Source organism: Dermochelys coriacea, chromosome 1 (assembly GCF_009764565.3).
Source record: "Dermochelys coriacea isolate rDerCor1 chromosome 1, rDerCor1.pri.v4, whole genome shotgun sequence".
Lineage (NCBI taxonomy): Eukaryota > Metazoa > Chordata > Testudines > Dermochelyidae > Dermochelys > Dermochelys coriacea.
The window spans coordinates 103,993,781-104,008,887 of record NC_050068.2 but is presented as its reverse complement, the minus strand read 5'-3'; positions in this window follow the sequence as shown (position 1 = coordinate 104,008,887).

Here is a 15,107-nt window from a genome sequence, read left to right as displayed (position 1 = left end):
GATATATCACACAATGAGAAAAGGAAGCGAAAATTAGGAAAGGTGTGTCAAACTGGCAATTGTTTTAAGATAATAGTGTTTATTTATGTATTGAATGTTAGCAGTTTGCTTGGCACTTTACAGATAAATGTGGTGCTGGCTGTATACAGGCAGGTTTTCAAGGACATTTCTGGATTCTGTCACTTCATTGTAGCTTAGAAAGCAAACTGGGAACATTTTCCATTCCACAAATTAGCTCAGAAAACAAATTATTTTACCATTGCAAGGAGACCGGAAAAGATTGTTACAAATATTCCGTAAACAGCAAGGGCAAATGAATAAAATACCATACATTCAGCTCATCATAGTCAGTCTTTTGTAAGTGTAAAGCAAAAGACTGCAGTAAAAATTAACTTGAGATTTATCAACACTCTAACAAAACAGAATGTATGTGGAATACTTTTTGTTTATCACAATACAGACAAAATCAGGACACTTATTCTACTGTATTGGGTAAAGGGTAATTGTTTTTAATTATCGCTTTATATAAGAAGTAATATTAACTCTGCATACTAATGCCAATATTGCATTCCAAAATGTTTGCAGCAAAATTTTATAACAATTATGAAATTGCAAAGACAAATCAACATTCTCATCTGGATGGAAAAGTCCAAGAAATGTGGCTAACTTACATAAAAGCTAATGGGCAAGAAGAGCTGAGAGAGTTGTATTGTAAGAGGAACCAGAATTCAAAGAAATAGGGTAAAAAAGGTATGACAAAAATAGTAAAACTTTTAAAAGGAGAAAGTACATTGTTCTTGCTAAGACAATGAACTGGGACTCAGGAACTCTGGGGTTAGATCCTGGCTCTGCCATGAATTTAAGGAGGACCATGTTCAACTCACTTATGCCTAATTCTGCAATTCACTTACATTGTTAACTTTCAACACATTTAATCTCATTGATTTTGCATTATGTCCCATGCTTAAAGGTAAGTGCACATTCAAATGCTTTTCTGAATTCAGGCCATATTCTCTCTTTATTTCAGTTACCTATCAGTAAAACAGGAATAGTAATATTTATCTATTTAGATTGTAATTTCTATGGAGCAGAGATTGTCTCTTACCATGTTTTTGTACAGAACTTTTAACTGATTTATTTGTTCCTATTCTGTATTTCCTGTTTTTCTTTTTCTGTATATTTTTCCTCTCTCATTTCCAAAACACAGCTTCATAGTTCATTTAGTGTCCTCTTTATGATGTTCAGAAGTATAAGAAACTCAGATAGCACAGATTTGTGATTTTAACCATTTTTGTATTTAGTCATCACAACAATTTCTTTTTAGACATACTTGACCTTAATTCTTTTTGAAGGGCTCCCAATTAAGTTTGAATGCCAGCGACCACATTGGTTATATTCAGATCGATTGAAAACCAAGAGATACAGTCACTTTCCACTCAGCCCTTCAGCTCCCATCTCCATTAAATGATTCACACATTACATTTTTGGGAAGTGAATATACAGTTATGCACTAACAAAAATTGCTTTTAAAATGTGATGAAATTGATAAAAGTGCCACAGGGAAAAATGAATTTTACTTCCAGTATTGAAAATGGCAAAAGAAAAACTCATTTTACCAGATTTGCTGTAGGTACACAATATTGCAGAGTTCAACAGAATTCACAAGCTTTCAGGAATCCCTATCCTTTCCTTTTGGGATTCAGCAATTTAAGATAGACTCTTGAAACCCTAAACGGCTATTAGCAAGTATTACTGCAAGAATGTTAATACATTTATCTTCAACTAACATGGTACACCACAGATTGAACTCATGGGGTGATTTTGCAATTGCAAAAGACACAATAGGATTCAAATCAGTGTTCTCTTGTACTTGAGAACAGAACAGAAGATCACCTTGAGACCCAAAGACAAAGCCATAAATAAGGCAATGTGAATTAGCCATTGCAAAGTAAAAATACAGATAGATAGATATAATATTTCAAACTGAAAAAGAGAGAAAGACTAAGAAGGAGATGGAATGGAATAAAATAAAAGTAATTATATTTAAAGTTTATATAATATGCAGGTTATTTTGCCTTTTAAAAATTGTCAATCCCTTTTGTATAGCAAGATAAGACTAATATTATAGTATGTTTCATTCTGTATCTGTGGTCTCTGCACTATTATTTCATATTGTTTGTGGTTCACGCTCAATTCCACACCTCATACTTACTAGAGCTAGGGAGCCAGGTTCTGATCTTAATTGCACAAGTGTAAATAATGGCTGAAATAGATATACAGTTTCATCAGTCCCATGAAACCTATTCTGAGAGATCTTGATTGACAGTACAAGGGCAACACTTCTTGCCAAATAGAACGTGGGCTAAATTTTCCTTCAGTTACACCCAGGGCTTGTGTTTAGTGATCATTCAGTGCTTAGGACTTGCAAGAGATCTATTTTATTCTGTCTCTGGTTCCAACTGGCTGTGTATAACAAAAATTTCATAGTGCCCAGCTGAAATGCTCTGTCTGAGGCCTGGTCTACACTACAAAGTTAGGTCAACATATGACAGGTTAGGTCGAGTTAATAATGTATGTGTCTATGCTATCAAGTCCCTTCCACTGATCTAAAGGGCTTGTAAAGTCAACTCTGTACTCCACCTCCACAAGGGGTGTAGCACTTGAGTCAGCATTCATGCATCAACATGGGGATAGTGTAGACACTGAGTTGTGTAATTCGAATGAATTGGCCTCCAGGAGGTGTCCCATGATGCTCTGCTGTGACCGCTCTGGAGAGCACTTTCAATTCTACTGCACTTCAGCCAGGTATACAGGAAACAGCTGCCCCCCTGTTAAAGCCCTGGAAACTTTTGAATTTCAAATTCCTGTTTGATCAGCATGGAGAGCTCCTCAGCACACTGACCATGGATGCTCAAGGTTTCAAACATGCTCCATCATGGAGTACACAGGAGGTGATGGATTTTATTCCTGTGTGGGGAGAAGAGTCTGTGCAGGCAGAGATCTGATCTAGCAGAAGAAACACTAACATCTATGCCAAAATCACACAGGGCATGGGGGAAAAGGGTACACCAGGGACACAGAGCAGTGCCATGTGAAAATAAAGGCACTTTGGCAAGCATACCAGAAGACAAGGGGCGGCGAACAGTCCCTCTGATTCTGAGCCACAGGCAAGCCACTTCTATGAGAAGCTGCATGCGATTCTTGGCAACTACCCCACCACTACACCAAAACACTTCATGGATACCTCCAAGGAGCCCTGGGTAACCCCAGGCTACAACGAAGAGGACATTGCTGACAAGGAAGAAGAAGAGGAGGAGAAGGAGAATGTAAGACAGGCAAGTGGAGGATCCATTCTCCCCAACAACCAACACCTTCTTTTAACTCTGGAGCCCGTCCCCTCACAGGACCAATTGTTGGTGGAGCGTGATGCTGGGGAAGGCACCTCTGGTGAGTAAACATTTCCAATCAAACTCTAGGGATTACATGCTATTATTTTTAACGTTGAATCTGAACAAAAAAAAATTGGTATAGTGGTTATGGATGGCTCTCCGAAAAAGACTGTTTATGTACCTGGGGATGGCCCTGGAATCCTCCAGAGAGATCTCTAGGAAGTTTTCATGGAGTACTCTGCAATCCTTTGCAGAAGGTTTCTGGGAAGGGCTACCTTATTTCGTCCATCCCGGTAGGACACTTTCCCGCACCGCTCCAGCATTAACTCTTCTGGCATCACTGCGGCACACAGCACTGCAGCCTAAGGACCAGGTTTGTACCCAGATGCTTGCAAGGTATGCACCGGCAATGCTCCCCTTGTGCTTTGTATTCTTTGCAGCTGAAACCTTGTCCAACAACGCATCCTCCACACCAGGACAGAGACTGTCCCAGATTAGAAGGTGGAAAAAAGACACAGGAGGACATGTTCGATGAGTTAATGCGTGCCTCTGAGAGTGACAAGACAGAGCTCAGCGCATGGAGGATTGCACTGTCTGACAGTCTGCACAATAACCATGAGTCCAGAAGAGCATGCAGAGAACATGAGTGTGACAGGCAGGATGAGATGGTGTGGATTATGAAGGAGCAAACAGACATGTTGAGGCATCTGGTTGAGGTTCAAAAAAGGCAGCTGGATGCTAGAGTCCCACTGCATTGCAAGCCCAACCCAACATTCCACTTTGCTCCATGCACCGTGGGATAGCTACCCACAGTGCAGGGCTCTTTGAGTCAATGCAAGCCCTGCTAGTAAGGATTCACTCTGCTGACACAATGAGCATAATCGGGACATGCAAAATCAACTTGCTTAAATTGGAGGTTCAATGTCAACTTAAATAAAATAGACCTAATTTTGTAGTGTAGACATACCGTGAGATACACATGCTTAAAAGCATACCACACCACTCAACCCCACTGAAATCATGCACACTAAACTGACATTCAGTCTTTCTTCCTAAAAATTAAAGTAAATCTGTACAGTGATGAAGTCCGCATATCAACTGTAATAGCACATATCCAGTTCTTTGACGGAAGAGCCAGAATCAGTTCGCATTAGGGGTGAAGCTCAAGTGTTCAGGTGTTTTCCCAAATCAAGACTGAAAAAAAACCCAGTGTCTCTTTAGAAGAAGAGAAAAATCCTACTCTTGAGTAAAGAGGGTCAGGAAATGCATTTTTCTCGTGAAAATTTTCAACAAACTATTTTTTAAAAATTTGTCAAATTTTCTAGATTTTAGTGGAAAAACTAAAAACCCAGATTTGTTTAGTTTTCACTGAACACTGAAAAGTTCTATGAAAACAATTATTTTAATGTGAAAATTTCTGTTGATCAAAAAGCCATTTTCCATCAAAAAATGTTTTCAATGGAAAATGTGTGCTTTACTACGAAGACATAATGATATTCACCAAAGAAAGAAGATAACAAGCATAACAGAAATGAAGCTATGTGAATGTATAATATACCCTAGGAAAAGGGTACATAATGTCATGTGCAACCCACATAGTGTATGCTGAAGGAATGAATGTCCAGAGAACAAGGAGGAGAACGAGGCAAGAATTCAGTATCAAAACCCACGGGATTTAAAAATTTCAAGATGGAGTGAACTGTTTCATGGTGTCAAAAGCTGTTGTGAGAGGTCAGGACGACTGTATATAGAGGCCGTGAGATTTAGCCATGAAAAGCATTTTAGAGAAGGATAGTTCCAGTGGAGTGAAGAGAACACAATGGAGGGAACAATGATGGAGCTGGGGCAATGGTTTTGCTTTTGAATGGAGTTTTGAGTGTGTGTGTGAAGGGGAGAAAGCACATGTCGGAGAGTCAGGTAGGGACAAAGGATGGGTATTTAAGATGGGGGAGACATAAGCATACCAGTTTAGTAAGGCGAAGGAAGCAGAGGAGAGTGAGAAATTAAGGAGAGGCTGAAATGTGAGCAAGGGAGCATAGATTCTGGAACTAGGGGTCCTGAGGGTGCTTCTGCACCCCTTGCATGAAGTGGTTTCCATTATATACAGGGCTTACACTTTGGTTCAATGACTCTCATCACCCCCATTATACAAATTGTTCCAGCACTCCTTCAAAGAGGTCATGAAGTAGAAAGAGCTATAGTTACTGGGACAGGTGGTGTAGTTAGAAGAGAGCAGGAAATAAGCTTCAGTGTCCATAAGAAGGGAGAAAGAGAAGAAAGTGATGGTCAGGGAGCTAAGAGGGGAAGTCATGTTGATTTTCTCTTGGTAAAATCAGCAAGGTCCTATGCAGAGAGGGAGCACAGGACAGAAGGAGGATAGAGGGTTAGGAGAGTGTCAAAGGTGGTAGTCTGGAGGAGCATGAGTATGCAGTTGGAATGGGGAGTGTGTGTGTGTGTGTGTGTGTGTGTATCAGAGTGGAGAAACAGTGTTCCTTGGCACCAGAAAGATATCAGAACAGAAGGAGCAGAGGATAAATTTACAGTGGTGGAAGTGTTTTTGACCATGGAACTTTCTCCAGAGTCCCTGGAAGAAGGAGTGTGGGAAGCAATTGATAGGTGACCCAAGGTTAGAGGTTGATGGGATGGACTTTGCAGCGATATAGAGAGGTTAATCAAGGAATTCGGATTGGCAGAGAGCCTACACTAGAGGCAGTTGATGAATGAAACACAGAAGAGAGAAAGAGAGGTCAATGAGGAGAGGGTTTAGCAGGGCATAATTTTCTATGGAGCAGGGGGCAATTGCCCCCACAACCTTGGCTTGTTCCCTCCTCCCCCTGCCTAGACTTTTCATGGCTCGTCAGCCGGCACTGTAGTGTTTCCCCTAAACCTGCAAAGGTATTGAAGGGCAGGCTGGGCCAAGGCTCCTAATCACCAGGTGGTCAATGCCCTCCCTCTCTTCCTGCCAGCCAGCCAGGAAGCAGCAGTGACAGCCTGGGCTGGAGTTGAGCATGGAGCAAGCTGGGTCCTGATCCCTGCTTGGGTATGGCCATCAGTAAGACACACACACACACCCCTCAACCTACTGCCCCCTGCTACTCCTGGGATAAGACTGGCCCACTAACCCCCAAGGTCAGCCATGGGGCTGAGAGTGACAGAGAAGTCATGAACATTGGTGGATTAGAGGGCACAGATAGACATGTGGAGTTTTAACTGCTATGTGGGAAAGAATATTGGGGTTTCTTTTCATTTTCCAAATTGCTTTTGAAAGGTAGTTGGATAAAAAGACAGACAGGATAAATAGTGCACTTACACACTGTATGGGTTCCCTCCCCACTCTGAACTTTGGGGTACAAATGTGGGGACCCGCATGAAAGACCCCCTAAACTTAATTCTACCAGCTTAGGTTAAAAACTTCCCCAAGGCACAAATTCTTCCTTGTCCTTGGAGGGTATCGCTGCCACCACCAAATGAGTTAGATAAAGATTCAGGAAAAGGACCACTTGGAGTTCCTGTTTCCCCCAAAATATCCCCCCACAAGCCTCTTCACCCCCTTTCCTGGGGAGGCTTGAGAATAATATACCAACCAAATAGGTAAACAAGGTGAGCACAGACCAGACCCTTGGGGTTTCAGGACACTAAAAAACAATCAGTTTCTTAAAAACAGAACTTTATTATAAAGAAAAAGTAAAAAAACACCTCTTTAAAATCAGGATGGAAGGTAATTTTATAGGCTAATAAGATTTAAAAACACAGAGAATTCCCCTCGAGGCAAAACTTCAAAGTTACAAAAACAGGAATAAACCTCCCTCTTAGCATAGGGAAAATTCACAAACTAAAACAAAGATAAGCTAAAACATTTCCTTGCTATTACTTACAATTTTTGTATTCGTGGATGTTTATTTTTAGGTAGGGTTTTAGGCGATGGTTGTTCCTTTCCTGGTCCCTCTCTGTCCTGGAGAGAACAACAAAAGACCACACAAACAAAATCTCCCCACACAGATTTGAAAGGAACTTCTTTACTTATTGGTCCTTTTGGTCAGGTGCCAACCAGGTTATTTGAAATTCTTAACCCCTTACAGGTAAAGGAGGGATTTTATGCTACCCTTAGCTGTATGTTTATGACACACACCTAGGAGGATTCAGAAATTATGGTGCTGACCCTGAAAATATATGCCTGTTAGGATTTTTAAATCTAAAGTGCTGTAAAGTTCAATGTACATGAGATTGAACCCAAATATTAAATGCACCAGAGGTAAAAGCTCAGTCATGCCGCAGTGCAAATAGAGTACTTTTTTTAAAAGGAAAAGACTTAAAATCTCATCAGAGAATGGAGGAAGATGTACAGAACTCTGCATGGTATTAAATCCTCTTATTTTCAGGAATTAGAATTTCTTTATCATCTTTATGTGCAGAGCTCTTATTTTGGATAGTTCTCTTTTCAGATTTTTAAATTTCTGTTTGTACAAGTAAACATCTACACTGCATGCTTCTTTCAGTGGTGTGTGATGCACATACCTATATGGACCCCTAGCACAGGTACAAATAGCAGTGTAGCTGATAAGGCATGGATTAGCAAGTAGAGTAAAGACATGCCTGAACGGCATGGGTGTGTACCCAACCACATACCCTACACATCTCTTTTCTTGCTCAAACCATGCTTTCCCACTGCTAATTGTAGCAGTGTAGTGTCCCACAGCACTCTGCTGCTGAAGACAATCCTCACAGCAGGGAAAGATTCCAGCAGTGAGCAGAGTCAGGCAGAGAGGAGACAGTGGGGAAAGGCTTGGGTAGCTTGCTACTGCTGGAGCCCTTTCTCGCTTCAGGGAAAGATTTTGGCAGAGGGTTTACCCACTGCCAGACCCTTTTCTTGCAGCAGCTGAAGTCTTTCACTGCCACGTGCACAATGCACCTCAGTGAGGATGCAGCCTGCTTTTCACTGCGACGTGTAGCTATATGTATGCTACATGCTGCCAATACTGGTGTGTAGGATAGATGTAGCACAAGAAGCTATCAGCCATCAGAATTATTCAAGTAAAATGATGGTTGTGAGTGATACAAAGTAGTCTGACAGGGAAAACAGTTATTCACACATCGTCCTTTTCAAATGATTTTTCTGGGATGAAAGAAAACCTGCATGAAAAGATATTACAAAATAAAAATTAACTTTTCTTTTTACTTCTTCCATTACAAAATAGGTTTCAGAGTAGCAGCCGTGTTAGTCTGTATTCGCAAAAAGAAAAGCAGTACTTGTCGCACCTTAGAGACTAACAAATTTATTAGAGCATAAGCTTTTGTGAGCTACAGCTCACTTCATTGGATGCATTTGGTGGAAAAAACAGAGGAGAGATTTATATACACACACAGAGAACATGAAACAATGGGTTTATCATACACACTGTAAGGAGAGTGATCACTTAAGATAAGCCATCACCAGCAGCAGGGGGGGGGGGAAAGGAGAAAAACCTTTCATGGTGACAAGCAAGGTAGGCTAATTCCAGCAGTTAACAAGAATATCAGAGGAACAGTGAGGGGTGGGGTGGGGGGGAGAAATACCATGGGGAAATAGTTTTACTTTGTGTAATGACTCATCCATTCCCAGTCTCTATTCAAGCCTAAGTTAATTGTATCCAGTTTGCAAATTAATTCCAATTCAGCAGTTTCTCGTTGGAGTCTGTTTTTGAAGCTTTTTTGTTGAAGGATAGCCACTCTTAGGTCTGTAATAGAGTGACCAGAGAGATTGAAGTGTTCTCCAACTGGTTTTTGAATGTTATAATTCTTGACGTCTGATTTGTGTCCATTCATTCTTTTACGTAGAGACTGTCCAGTTTGGCCAATGTACATGGCAGAGGGGCATTGCTGGCACATGATGGCATATATCATATTGGTAGATGCGCAGGTGAACAAGCCTCTGATAGTGTGGCTGATGTGATTAGGCCCTATGATGGTATCCCCTGAATAGATATGTGGACAGAGTTGGCAACGGGCTTTGTTGCAAGGATAGGTTCCTGGGTTAGTGGTTCTGTTGTGTGGTGTGTGGTTGCTGGTGAGTATTTGCTTCAGATTGGGGGGCTGTCTGCAAGGCCAAACTGGACAGTCTCTACGTAAAAGAATGAATGGACACAAATCAGATGTCAAGAATTATAACATTCAAAAACCAGTTGGAGAACACTTCAATCTCTCTGGTCACTCGATTACAGACCTAAGAGTGGCTATCCTTCAACAAAAAAGCTTCAAAAACAGACTCCAATGAGAGACTGCTGAATTGGAATTAATTTGAAAACTGGATACAATTAACTTAGGCTTGAATAGAGACTGGGAATGGATGAAGCATTACACAAAGTAAAACTATTTCCCCATGTTATTTCTCCCCCCCCACCCCACCCCCCACTGTTCCTCTGATATTCTTGTTAACTGCTGGAATTAGCCTACCTTGCTTGTCACCATGAAAGGTTTTCCTCCTTTCCCACCCCTGCTGCTGGTGATGGCTTATCTTAAGTGATCACTCTCCTTACAGTGTGTATGATAAACCCATTGTTTCATGTTCTCTGTGTGTGTATATAAATATCTCCTCTGTTTTTTCCACCAAATGCATCCGATGAAGTGAGCTGTAGCTCACGAAAGCTTATGCTCTAATAAATTTGTTAGTCTCTAAGGTGCCACAAGTACTGCTTTTCTCATTACAAAATAGTCCTTCCTGATACACCTGCATCATCTGAAACAACATAAAGCAAGACAGTTGCCTTACCTCATTCTTATTTTGTTTTTGTATTTGTACCTTCCACCATCTATGCCTCTTCCCCCCTTACTTATCTTCAGCAGGTCACATATTCTTGCCTGGCTCCAGCAGTTCTCCTGGGAATAGGAAACCACAAATCAAAGTCCTATGAAGCAATAGTGCTCTTGATTACCTGTAATGCACAAGGTCAGTAACAGATGTGGCCTTAAGCTCTGCTTCTTGAATCTTGACCTTCAGTGAGGGACTCCCTAATGACTTGGGAGGGACATCTGTAATTAGATAAAATTCTTGCCTATATTTATTGAAAGGCTTCAGATTAATCTCTCTGCACGTCTGATGAGAAGTGAAGTGATTGTTTTCCCCGTTTCAAATGCTTCAGCATGCCTTTTCATTAATGTTTTATTGCTTGCTTACTGAATTCAGCTGCTTTGGAGAGATTCTAAAAAAGAAAAAAAGAAGACCCTCCACAAAATTCTGTAAGCCTACTCGTGATGAGAATTCATTCACATGGAGCTTTCTTTTGTTTATGTACTGTTTCGTGGCATTTGAAAAATGTGGCAATTTACTTGAAGAGAATAACTAAAAGTCTGAAATCCTATAGAGTATTTTAAGCACATTGTTGTCATGAATCACTTCAAGATCTCAATATAAAATGTACAATAAATGGTTGTAATGTGATCGAAACTAAAATATGACTTAAATGCATTCCATCTTTAAATCTTTCTGTAAGCCTATAGAATTATAGATGAGCATTTTAAGAAGAGATGATAAAATATTTATTCTGTTATAGTTGAGAATGAAAAAGATTCCTCTGATTCTTTTATTTGAGAAAGTTTTACAAATGCTATTTAGCTCCAGAACACATTGCTGCAGGCACTCATCATGCAGGCCTCTTGCATAGTGTACTACCAAGAGAGCAAGAGGTGAGAGGTTAAATAATAGTTGGAAAAGTGCCAGTGGCCTTATAAAATTGGTGAAGAGACTGTAATGCTCTGAAGGGTGAAATCTGATAGAAGCCCCAAACCATAGTGGACTCTGGATAGTGACAAATGAGTTCTAACTTTTAATTTATGTGCCTGTTCTTTTTGTACCCCCATATTGCTCTCAACTTTGTTTGCAGTGCTGGGCAGTGCATCTCTGGGGGAATTTTGACAGGACTTCACTTAGACCCTCATACTTTCCCTATTTCATGGTCCATCTGGTATCACATAGATTAATGGCTTTTTTCTGCACCTTGGAAATGTTAGGATGGGTTACAAATAGTAAATCCCTTAGAAGTTAGGAATGATGCTCCATTTTTGCCTCTAAGTTACTAAAAAACACTGAAAAAATATATAAGAACTGCTTCAACAGGGCTATTTATATAATAACACTGATTCAGCATCCTCAGTAATTCATTATATGTCATTAGTATTATTAATTAGCATTTTCCATTAATTTCCATTTTCCAGACGTCACAGAAGACCAGGCCTGTTATTTATTCCCCTGTCCCACAGGGATCCTAGAGGGCTACAAGTCCTACCTCTTATGCCCCCAGGCTCTACCTGAGCAGGCTGTAAAAACCACTAACCTCAAGTACAGTGCCTCAGCTGCCTCTAGTGGACTTGGCTTGAAGAGAGTGCCTTCTTGCACCACTATGTCACAGCTGGATCTTGCACATTTTAATGGTTTTCATTTGTTCTGCCTTCTAATGAAGTGTGCCAGGTTGTGTCATTCCTAGTGTTTGGGAGCTTGTTGTTGTGTGTGCCATCTAACTAGTCTTCACAGGTTTTTTAATCCACTAGCTCCATTTAAGTGTCTCTTTTGCTATAATTCATTAACGTTACCCTCTTAACGTAGCTATGCTATTTGATTGCCAATTCATTTTTACTGTCACCTCATTGCCACTACCTAGTTAAAAGAAAAGGAGTACTTGTGGCACCTTAGAGACTAACAAATTCATTTGAGCATAAGCTTTCGTGAGCTACAGCTCACTTCATCGGATGCATTCGGAGGAAAATACAGTGGGGAGATTTATATACACACACAGAGAACATGAAATATGGGTTTTATCATACTCACTGTAAGGAGAGTGAGCACTTAAGATGAGCTATTACCAGCAGGAAGGGGTGGGGGAAGGACGATGTGGTGATAATAAAGGATGGTGTTTTTAGGAAGATCACCAATGGATTGTGATGGATTGTAGCCATTACCCTCTTATCCCACTGAGGGCTACCAAAAGAAACTACATCATTTGATCAAGAAACTCCCTGAAAAAGCACAAGAACAAATCCGCACAGACACACCCCTAGGACCCCAACCAGGGGTATTCTATCTGCTACCCAAGATCCATAAACCTGGAAATCCTGGATGCCCCATCATCTCAGGCATTGGCACCCTGACAGCAGGATTGTCTGGCTATGTAGACTCCCTCCTCAGGCCCTAAGCTACCACCACTCCCAGCTATCCTTGAGACACCACTGAGTTCCTGAGGAAACTACAATCCATTGGTGATCTTCCTAAAAACACCATCCTAGCCACTATAGATGTAGAAGCCCCCTACACCAACATTCCACACAAAGATGGACTACAAGCCGTCGGGAACAGTATCCCCAATAATGTCATGGCTAACCTGGTTGCTGAGCTTTGTAACTTTGTCCTCACCCATAACTATTTCACATTTGGGGACAATGTATACCTTCAAATCAGCAGCACTGTGATGGGTACCCGCATAGCCCCACAGTATGCCAACATTTTTATGGCTGACTTAGAACAACGCTTCCTCAGCTCTCGTCCCCTAATGCCCCTACTCTACTTGCGCTACATTGATGACATCTTCATCATCTGGACCCATGGAAAAGAAGCTCTTGAGGAATTCCACCATGATTTCAACAATTTCCATCCCACCATCAACCTCAGCCTGGACCAGTCCACACAAGAGACCCACTTCCTGGACACTACGGTGCTAATAAGCGATGGTCACATAAACACCACCCTATATCGGAAACCTACTGACCGCTATTCCTACCTATATGCCTCTAGCTTTCATCTAGACCACACCATACAATCCATTGTCTACAGCCAAGCTCTAAGATACAACCACATTTGCTCCAAACACTCAGACAGAGCAAACACCTACAAGATCTCTATCATTCATTCTTACAATTACAATACCCACCTGCTGAAGTGAAGAAACAGATTGACAGAGCCAGAAGAGTACCCAGAAGTCACCTACTACAGGACAGGCCCAACAAAGAAAATAACAGAACGCTATTAGCCATCACCTTCAGCCCCCAAATAAAACCTCTCCAAGGCTTCATCAAGGATCTACAACCTATCCTGAAGGACGACCCATCACTCTCACAGATCTTGGGAGACAGGCCAGTCCTTGCTTACAGACAGCCCCCCAACCTGAAGCAAATACTCACTAGCAACCACACGCCATACAACGGAACCACTAACCCAGGAACCTATCCTTGCAACAAAGCCCGTTGCCAACTCTGTCCACATATCTATTCCGGGGACACCATCATAGGGCCTAATCACATCAGCCATACTATCAGAGGCTTGTTCACCTGCACATCTACCAATGTGATATATGCCATCATGTGCCAGCAATGCCCCTCTGCCATGTACATTGGTCAAACTGGATAGTCTCTATGTAAAAGAATAAATGGACACAAATCATACATCAAGAATTATAACATTCAAAAACCAGTTGGAGAACACTTCAATCTCTCTGGTCACTTGATTACAGACCTGAGAGCGGCTATCCTTCAACAAAAAAAACTTCAAAAACAAACTCCAACGAGAGACTGCTGAATTGGAATTAATTTGCAAACTGGATACAATTAATTTAAACTTGAATAGAGACTGGGAGTGGATGGGTCATTACATAAAGTAAAACTATTTCCCCATGTTATTTCTCTCCCCCCACCCCACCCCCCACTGTTCCTCAGATGTTCTTGTTAACTGCTGGAAATGGCCCACCTTGATTATCACCACAAAAGGTTTTCCTCCTCCCCCCCCACCCCGCTGGTAATAGCTCATCTTAAGTGCTCTCTCTCCTTACAGTGAGTATGAAAAAACCCATTGTTTCATGTTCTCTGTGTGTGTATAAATCTCCCCACTGTATTTTCCACTGAATGCATCCGATGAAGTGAGCTGTAGCTCACGAAAGCTTATGCTCAAATAAATTTGTTAGTCTCTAAGGTGCCACAAGTACTCCTTTTCTTTTTTGCGAATACAGACTAACATGGCTGCTACTCTGAAAACTACTTGGTTAATTCACTTAACAATAACCTTTATCAGTTGACTTCTCTTGGTCTATATCTTCATTTTGTTTTTGTCTCGCCTCCATCCATGCTGTTTCCTATATGTTTCATTGTGTTCCAGAGCTGTTACTAGCCGTGTAATTTAGGTAGCTGATAGACTGCTCTAAGTTATGTTTCAGCACCAAAACAATTAGAATCAGGACAACATAAAGATGGTTTAAAGCCACCTTCCTGCCCCTCATCTCATCTGAAGTAGTACTGACACAAAAAGATTGGTCCCAATGGTACTAACTTCACTTAGTTCAGTCCTCACTGATCAGCCAAACTGTGTGTCCAATTCTGTGAGATGTCAAGCCACCAAAATCAGTGGGAGTTGAAGATGGCAACCTTTTAGGAAAAGGAGATAGGTTCAGTGTGTCAGACGCTCATCTCAGACCTAAATTCAGTTCCCTACTCTACTACAGGTTTCCAGTGTGATCATGGGCAAATCATTTAGGCTCTCTGTACCTCAGTTCTCTGTCTGTAACTTAGAGATGACAGTACTTCCCTATCAAGTTGACAGCATTGTAAGGGTAAAGACACTAAAGATTTTGAAGTGCTCAGATTCTATGGTAATGGGGGACATAGAAATACCTAATATAGAATAGATCTCAACCCTTGGAAAAGAGTTGAGCCATGATAAAACTTAAATTATACTTGCAATTGATTTTAATGTCTGTGTAAAGGTAT